Source organism: Micrasema longulum, unplaced genomic scaffold, assembly GCF_059751315.1.
Source record: "Micrasema longulum isolate JH-2025_06_02 unplaced genomic scaffold, ASM5975131v1 h1tg001492l, whole genome shotgun sequence".
Classification (NCBI taxonomy): domain Eukaryota; kingdom Metazoa; phylum Arthropoda; class Insecta; order Trichoptera; family Brachycentridae; genus Micrasema; species Micrasema longulum.
This window is the reverse complement of record NW_028278676.1, coordinates 440,536-450,986: the sequence shown is the minus strand read 5'-3', so window position 1 is coordinate 450,986 and position 10,451 is coordinate 440,536.

Below are 10,451 nucleotides of genomic sequence, written 5' to 3'. Positions count from 1 at the left end.
GACATAAACATGTTTGAAATACTACAAAATAGAGCAATGAGAATTATACTGAAAAAAAGCAAATATAATAGTGTTGAAAAAATGAGAAAACAATTGAACTGGATAGGAATAAAGAAAAGACTATTGTATAATGTATTTGTATTTATATATAAAGTGTTTAATAATCTCATGCCAAAGTATTTTATAAGTGAAATTATATTAAATAGAAATGTACATAAATATAGGACAAGAAATAGAAATAGGATAAGACTACCACTTAAGAAAAAAACAAAATCACAAAATAGCTTAATGTATAAAGGGTTAAAACTGTATGATGAGATGCCTGAAAGTATGAAGAATGAAAGAAAACTTACGGATTAAAAAAAAAAATGTTTTGTTTATTGTAATAATGTAGTTATGTAAGAAATATTTAATAAGTATTTGTTATAATTGTAAATATATTAGTTAATATACAATGTAATATTAACTAACTTAAGTAAATAAATAAATAAATAAAAAAAAATAGAGGCAGAGCTGCAGCTCGATGGATAGACCAGGTGAACGTATCCTGCAGTTCTTCAGACACATAGCTAGACGCGACCTAGAAAATATGGATAAAATAATAACTACGGGCAGTGTGCCAGGACGAAGAAGCTGAGGCAGAGCTGCAGCTCGATGGATCGACCAGGTGAAAACAATGACACGGGTGACCCTATATGGAGCTGTGGAGAGGGCGCAGAGCCGTGAAGAGTGAAGACGCTTTGTCAATGGAATGGCTGGTGAGAGTATCAATGATCACGAACCTAAGAACTGAGGAACGACAGAGAAGAAGAAGGAGAAAAAGTCATATAGAAACAATAATTAACAGGGCATACAAAATACTAGATTTATCATGCGGCTGTGGAGATCTTTTAAAATCTTAGGTACATTTATAACGCCATGCCTACATAACATATGGACGCCCCCATCTTAAATATTGCACTGCTATCTAGCCCCGTGTTTATAAATCGAATATTGATAGAATCGACAGTGTTTAAAAAAATCCTGAAACAAGAAGAATGCAAATTTCATTTGCATTTTCCAAATTATATACTTCTTTAATATTTCATAACCTTGATTCATTAACATGCAGAAGAAATATTTTTGATCAGATTTTGCTTTACAAAATTGTACATAATAAATTTGATTACCCAGAACTAATTCATCCACTTGCTTACCGTATCCCCTCCAGACCAACTTGACTCTCTGATATTTTCTATATTCGTAATATTAAAACTAAGCACCCAAAACATTCTACCATCCCTCGTATATGTTAATCATTTAACAATAATTTTACTAGTCTTAAGTCTTGATATAATATATTTAACACTCCATTTAATAGTTACAGAAGAGATCTAATAGGCTTGATTCAAAATAACAAAGAATAGTCGTTTTGTCGCTTTTCTTGCTCTTAATCATTAAAACAAATGCAATTTTCCACTCCTACTATCCTTCAATCATCCTTCCCCACTCTTTGTCAATTTCCTTATTTTCGTTTCCACTTTCCTTGTTTTGTCCATATTTCTTTTATTTTAATATGTGGTATAATTATATAAAAGTCGTCGAGTGGAATAATTTATTAGACGGTATTGTTATTTACGCCTTACAACGGAACGCGGACCTGACGTAGGAGGACGCACACGAATTGGCAGCTGACAGAAAAAGCTGGAGACTTTTTCTGGATGCGTTGAATGGAATGGACATGGGATCACGCTAAACGATTCTAGGATAAATTTAACATAAATATAACAGAGAAGAGCATTTTAGAGAGGGGAATTTGGAAGCCTAGGCATTTACAGGGCTTATGACCTTTTACTGGCTGGTTTATGTCGCCACTTTACACACTGTGTAACAGTCACCATTTTGCCTATGTGAAAACAGCTGAAACCTTTATCGATGCAGGAAAGATTCATCTGACAGAATAATTTCACCTTTATGCTAACTAAACGAAAATCAACAGTTTGAGGGATTGAATAAATATAGATATTAAAGCAGAATGCTGAATATTTCAAGGTTTTTAAAATTGCAATAAAACTAGCCAATGACAGATCATAAACCCTGAAAATGCCTAGACTTCCGTATTCCCTTTTCTGAAATGTTTTCTATAATAACTTCCTAGGGGATGAAATCCAATATTTGTCTATAAAAATTTGGACAAACTCAAAACATTGCTGATAAAAAATTTAGGTAATAATATTGTTTAGAGGGTGTGCAGGTGCGTAGTTAAAATTATGTAATCACACTACGCACAGGTTTTTTTTAATTCCTCGAAAAATCGACTCAAACATTAGTAAGAATGAAAAGAAGAAAATAAAAATATTTTTGTCATTTATTCACCCCTGATTTTTGAAGGGCGGAAGTCGCGTGCCAACTGATGGGTCATTAGTAAAAATATTTTCAGACCTTTTAAAAAAAAAATTCAAATCGTAAATTTATTGATTTAGAACTCTTGTTTCAACATATTATATTACCAAATGAAACAGTCGCTGAAAAAATACGGATATTATTTAAAGGCCCAATGAATTATTCCGACATCCTTTATTTATTTATTAATGGACAGTCCAAGTTATGCATGCTGACGCAAAATATAGAATATAATATAAAATATAAAACTAGGACAAAAAAAAAATAGCAGACGCGGATACCGAATGTGACTATCAAAACGGCATTTACAGAACGCACGATCGAGTTAATGCTGTAAAATGCGATTTCGTTGAGCATGGAGCAAACGGCTAAAAGGATGTATGATGCGAACGTTAATGGATGCAGAAAACGAGAAAGACCGAGAAAGAGATGTACGAGGTGTGTTCAGAAAATAACGGGAATTTTTCAATACCGCGCGTTTGAAGAGTCCGATTGTCAGAACATTAGCGGCTGCTACGGACAAAGTAAACAATTAATATTTTGATATATTTTGTTGCCCTTTAATAATAAAGAATATTTTAAAGTTTTTTTTTAATATTTTTTATTTCCTTTTTTAGCTACTATAAAAAAATACCATATAATCTTTTACAGAATATATTTTTTTTTTCTTATGTTACACAAAAATATTATAACTGTCTATTTATTATAGGAGCAAAAATTCATCAACATTCCTCGAACAGGCCATGTCTTTGTGGGATTTTTTTGTTTACTATTTTTACTATTAATATGTATTTCATTGCTATGAAATTATCCTTTTTTTATGGTTTGTTTTACCTCTTCGTAAATAGTAAAAAAAAAAAAAATACATCTGAAAATTTAACATACTTAGGGGCATGTATACCAACATAATAAAAAAATTGACAGTCGGACTCTCCAAACGCGCGAAATTCAAAAATCCCCGTTATTTTCTGAGCACACTCGTACAACAAATACTTGTAGACAGACTTGTAAAAAGTTGGAATAACACACGCGTAGAATATATTTCATTATAAATACATTTGGTGCACTTCCACTAGGTACTTTATTAACTCTTAAAAGGCTGTGCTACAAAATTCCTTTACACGCGGTGATGTAACATTGTGTAACCTCAAACAAAAGACAAAATATTCATAACATTTGAAGAAAAAAAAGCTACTGTTAAATCATTTCTAAATATAAGTTTTAGTATAATATATATGTTGATATAAGTTTTAAGTTATAATTTCGTACTGGGATTAAGACATTAAAAATATAGTATACTTATTTGTATGAAAAAAAAACTGGAATAATCGGCTAGTTTCTTGGCTCACCGCAGGCGCTGGGCGCGCTTTATTAATATTTATATTTATATTAGGATAAAAATACAAACGGTGGAAATGATTAAAAATAAATGGCAATCATTTATTTGTTTTTCTGTAAATAAAGTTACAATAAAACATTATTATCGTAAGTCAAGTTATAGTAAGCTGCGCATTATCACTTCTATACACGGTTCGCCCCTGATAAATACTGTTAAATCATTTATTTTCCATAACTTATAAACATTCTAATATCATTTAGGCCTGTTATATAAAACTAATTAAAAAACATAAATAAGCCGGTCATAGAACTAGCGTGCACTCCCGCATACGGCCTATAACCGACTGATTGAACGAATTTCTTCCTCTATTATTTTTATTTTTAAGCTGAAAGATCAAGTCTGACTCAGTCGAACTTAAATCTTGCATTTTAAGTCAAAACTTTTTTGCTTCCATTAATGTTACGAAACTGATTATTTTATGCGTGGAAGATAAATTAAAAAAGAATGAGTGAGAAAAAAATATTCCGAAAATTAAAAAAAAAAAAAAAGATTAGGTCGAAATGTTTAAAAACTCGTTAAAAAAATCGTAACTCCGAAACTACGCAAAATTGCGGAACATACATCGCATCGGGGTGGTTCGGATACCCCTTAATATGAGACACCTACACTTTACCTTTAGACGTCACTTCTCCGTCCTCCTCCTGTATATCGGTATCAAATAATTACACCCGTAAAATGTTGCATGTCATTCGAACAATATTTTACTTTACGTCCTTTACGAAGTACAATATCGTAAGTCATTCATACGATATTTTACGTTATGTCTTTTCCGAAGTATTATATAGCATGTGCATTTTTACAAAAATCGCAAAACATGTTTTATGCAAGCTTATATGAAAAAAGATATAAAAATAAATACGCACACCGTTTTTTTTTATTGTTTTTATATTTAGATTTTTACTGGACAAAAATATATTTAAATACTTCGTAGGTGGTTGAGCCGACAATTTATTTCAATGTAACTAGCCAGATGAATCGCATGTAAGTAGATACTGGCTAATTTTGGTTTTGTGAGGTTGCCACGCCTGACGGAACATTTTGTTGATTGGCAACACTGCTTGTCTTCCGCGCTTCTCTTCGCCTTTTCGACGAGTTATATTCGCACGCTTTTCTATTTATTGAAAAGTATTTTTCGCTATTTCGCCGTGAAAGTTAATATAACTCACACAACGCCGCAAACATTTTATCATCCATCGCCATTGATCATCATCCGCCGCGCCGCCTCCAGACTCCAGACAATTGTGTACATGCGGTTTTCCTGACCACCAGTTTCCCCGTTAGCGCGTGAGCTGATCGTCGACTAGGAAGAAGACTCAACACCAGGTTAGTCAGTGTTATTACATATTGATTTTCTCTAGTTCGAGTAGATCTTAATATATTGTTGGCTGCATAATCCACTAGCTCACATTGGCAGTTTTGGAGAAAATAATTTGAATGTCCGCTATCATAAAATATATATTTAAATCGCAAAAGGTGAATTCTATTTACACGGATTCTCCAGTAGGTGTCGTGAGATACTATCGGCGCATCGACATTATGTAGTTTCTACAACAAGTTTAATCTGGATAGAAAATTTATTTTAGTATTAGCAAGATATCAATACAAATAATTATGATTAAACTTAGTTTCCCCTTTATAAGATTTCGGATGAAAAAAAGAGCTATAGAAATATAGAATTAAAAAGCAGTATGTACTTATAATACCATGTACCGATGTACCCAAGTACAGAAGCGATGTTTTCATTGTAGATTTAGCGTACAATATTTCTTACCAGTATTCTGACGACGTACATAACTTGCCATTTGGATTTCCCCGCAACAACATTTTTCGCAGTACTGTTCCTAAGTAGATACTTTGTTTTGGTGATATGTGACCGGAATAATAATAAGGGTCATATAAATACGATTAGAAGAAGACCAACAAAACATTAATAAAAACAATTTACATAGATATACACATACTAACATTCATGTCAGGTGATGCTCAGATTACTTGTGCCTAATAGTTAGTGACAGACCGATGTTTTAGTTTCGGCCAGTTTCGACCCATTGAAAAAAAATCTATTTAGTCTATTTATTTTAAAAAATATCAATTTTTTACACTTTTAACATTGTAAGTATTATTTTATTTATTTTTACATGTAACTAAATTCCCACCAAGACACTTTATGAGGCTTGTTGGTGGAGATTTATATTAATACTAACTTTTATAATATTACTTTAATTTATAAAAAACAATGATACATATATTCATAACAGCCGGAAAGATCAGTAATATAGATACATAAAAATTGTTTTTTTTTTCTTTTTTTTCTTTTTTTTCAAATACGAGAAAGAAAATATATACAAAAATGGACCTAATTTTCAGATTACGTTATTTTTTACGGAAGTATCCTAAATTTACATTATTATTCATGTTTAAAAAATAAGCACGATTAGAGATATTGGATTGTTGTCCAAATAATAAGTTATTGTATTGCCATTGTCTAACATAAAAATTAAAAACTAGACTGATTTTGTGATTTGTTTACTATAGTAATATAAATATATTCTTAAAATAAAGATCTTTAATTTTTTTATCATAATTCTTTGATAGGTAGTTAATAAGTTAAAGTTCCTATAGCGTACATTGAAGAACTGTTATTTATATGTTATAAATATTGAATAACATAATAACGCACCAAAACGCTAAAGATTTACAAATTTCCTCATTAAATTTATGCCTTTTGAATCTTTGTGTATTTTATTTAACTTTTATTTTTTAGACTCGTAAGGATAAATAATGAAAATGCCGAATTTTAGGCGGTTTGAAGTGATTTTTTTATTTAAATACGCTTCGGTTTCGGGGCCGAAACTAGATTTGGTTTCGGTTTTGGCTGAAAATCTTGTTTCGGTCGGTCACTACTAATATGCAGTTGTATATGCAAGTCTTGTTCCTATAAATATTTTAAAATTTGCAAATTCATTGAAATATTTGTAAAAATATTGCATCGGGACAAAGTGGGAGTAAAACTAAAAAATCCAAGGTATTTATTGAAATATCTTATGTCGGTACCTCAAAGCGAATCGGTATTTTGCTTATCTGCGATCGATATTTAGCACAACACGAACGAGTCAAGTACACTGTGAAAACGGACACACTTCATAGTTCTAGAAAAAAATAAAAGATTTCAATTTGCAACAAAAATGAAAGTATCAAGATGTTTACATTATTCTGCCGACAAAGGACGACGATTCGATCAAATCAAAGATAAAAGTAGGAAGTTTATTTGGGATCTATGAAATGTCGCTGGTTGCAAGACACTTAGCGAAAAGCCACGTAGCAAAATGATGTCTTGTGACGTGATAGGTGGGTCTTCGTTACTACGTGGTAAAGGCAGCGGCACTTTGTAGGTTCTGGGCGGTAGGGTTAGCCAAGTGGAAATGTTTGCTTTCAGAGGGGGATGAATTGTTCAAAAGCGGAGAGGTCTATTCATTTTGCAAAACATTTTTTTTTTTAATTTCAAGTATGCACTAATAATATCTGCTTTAATGGCATTATTATCATTATTAATGTTTTTTTATGAAAATTCGTGTATGTGTGTTATTTATAAATAATTTGTATTATTCACCGTGAAAAATGTAATAGACCCCCTTTTTTAATTTTCAATATTTTTTTGCATTTTAATTCAAATAAAAACTACTAGTTTTGGAGCAGCAAATGCTTCTTTATTGAAATGTTATTGAGAATTAGATATAAATACTATTGTATTATTTTAACAGTTTGAAGTCCGGCACATAATATAAGGTAATAAATCAAGTGTATATGGAGTTAGGAGTGAGGGGTGAGAGGGGTCACATCGTGGTCCGAATCCAGTTGATATTTTTTTTAAAAAGGCAATGAGAAAAAAACAACCACAAACTTCAAATATAAATTTTGAAATAATAACGTTTTTTTATGTATCTTTACAGATATTTAAATTTTGGGAGCCGTTTTAAAGAGTTGTCAATAACTCGCTATTAGAGAATGGTAATCAAATTGTCGAGGAAATCAATTTATATCACATTTATGTTTTTGATATTTTCCTTAAATAAATCAAATAAAATATATAAGTATTGTGTATCTGTATTACATACTACGTAAAAATCTTAGGCGCTGTATAGATTAATATTTATCTTATTTTATTTTGCACGTTCTTATCCAATCATCCTTACTTTAGGTTCGGCAGTGGGGATGGAGCCTTCCATAATAAAACGCCATATACCTTATAGTGCCTCTACAGGAGGGTGCTCCGGACACTTCCTAATGGCGGCGCCTTTTCAGATCTCCCAGATCGATATCACCCCTCAATAGAAACACTTACCGGAGATAGCAACATCAGGGTTGAAGATTCGCCGACGGAATATATTCGGAAATAGAGACGCTCAAGTGAACAATGGAATATGGAATGGGAAGGGATATACCCGACACACTTAAGGAGATTTTATCAGATTTTTTCTTCGTGAGAAGAATACTTCTATCATAAGCAAATAAGCAGTTATTCGCACAAGCTATATTTTGATATATGACACTTTTTGTATTTATCAACTTTTGGCAAAATTAAAAAAAATCTGTAATTAATCATAAGTAAAAAGCAGTGTGTCAATTGTATCGATATTTTTTGTAGATATTTTTTGATAACACTCCATGGTTAATGATTTAGATAAAATTATAAATAAAACCAGTCCTGAAGATGCCTTCTTAGACGAAAGCGCTCGTTGGTCAAAAATAAGATAATAGACTAAACCAAAAAGTTTTATTGATAATTTTATCTAAATCATTAGTATGTCAATTATTTTTAAAGCAAAAAACCTGTGTGTAAAACCGGAAAAAATCATCTTTCTTTATTTTGAGCAAATCACAAAAAACTGATACAATACTTAACTTCTACAGTTTTAAACTTCAATTTTTTATTATAATAATTAAATATTTTATACGTAAGCAGTAATGACATAAGCATGATTATGTTGAGAAACAGTAGTGAAATAATAAAATTAATTTTATACATTCCAACTTTACAATACTCAAGTAGAGGTTGCCATGTTTGCAACAAACCCGATAATTTAAAAGTCAAGCTCTTACAAATAAAGCCGTATTTTTAACCGACAATGTTATGATTATTGTAAAAAAATGTATTCTGAATAAGTTTCAATTAATATCTCAAATTTTTTAGATTTCAGATTTTGCCGGGTTTGCAAATAGTACCCTCATATTCATATCTAAACTGAGTTTTTGCTAATTAATCTATATATATTTTGTTATTGCTTAAAAAACATTAAAAACTTTATATTGCTTTTCGTACTGTAATATTTTTTTTACCGCTCATTGCTACATATCAAATGGTACGAAATCGATTGTAGAACATTACATCAATATAATTATGAGTAGTTCAGAAACCGCATACGCGCATCAAACAGAAGGCGACTAAACTACTCTTAAACGAGTAGTTTTACGTTTTGACATTTAGTTTTATTGTAGACGTCGCTCAGTACCCAACTCCCGATTTGAATTCAACCATACCGTGTTGTATCGTTTTAAAGTGTAGAAATGCTGCTGGGATAAGAAAGAAACAAGATGGGATCACATCTCATGTGTTAGTAGCAAATGCATTACTTAAAATTGAATTATTTTTCCAAGAAAACAAAATAGACATTTTGTTAGTGTTGCCATGGTAGTCCGATTTTTTACACTTCTTTGCTCATCCAATGAGAGAACTAATGAAAATTAGACCCCTCGGATTAAACAACGCCGTGGTGGACATTACATAAAAATATCAGTTTTATGTAAAATAATATTTGTTTTATTTTTCAAGTTCCAAGTTCATTAATGAAATTACTCTTACTAAATGACCCTTTACTCATCTACTCTGTTGAGTCAATAAGTATTTCTGCGTGTACAATAAAATTTTAGAGAAATTAACAAATTGCTTTTTTTTAAAAATAAAATAATTATCTTACATTTGTGTTATGCTTATATTTTTCACGATCTGGCAAAATTACGCGACGACTTTACGCATGCGCGCGGTGAAAGTAAGACAAAGTGGGGGGGGGGGGGTTTAGGACACAGACCGATATATTCAAATATGATTCTACGCTCCTTCTGGACTATTCTTAATTCTATGATTATAACTAAATACAATGCCAAAATAAATAAAAAAAAGCGTACCCGTGAAAAGCCACTCCGTATCATTCTACTTGTAAAAAATAAAAAATTTACAATAAAAATGAAATTGGAACAGTGAAAAGCAATATATGAAAAGAAAAATTAAATTGTAAACATTATAATAAAATGTATTTATGCGTAATGAATGAACTGTGAATAAATTCTAAACCAATAATAATTTTTCGTTTTCTTTCAAACCATTAATGCCTACCACATGTTTTTAGTATTTTTTCTCTAATGCATGAAAAGTGACAGAGAAGTGTATAGACATGTACGCAGCCAGCTTACAAAATTCGAAGAACGCGCATTTGCGGTAGCAGCCCCCATGGCATGGAATGCTCACCCAGCTGAGATGCGAAACTATGATAGTGAAATGAAGTTTCGAAAAAACTTAAACCCACCTACGCTCTAAATCATTTGTATTAATCCGTGGCATGTGAAGACAAAATAATCTGTTTTACTTGAATTATAAATGTTAAGTTAAAATTAA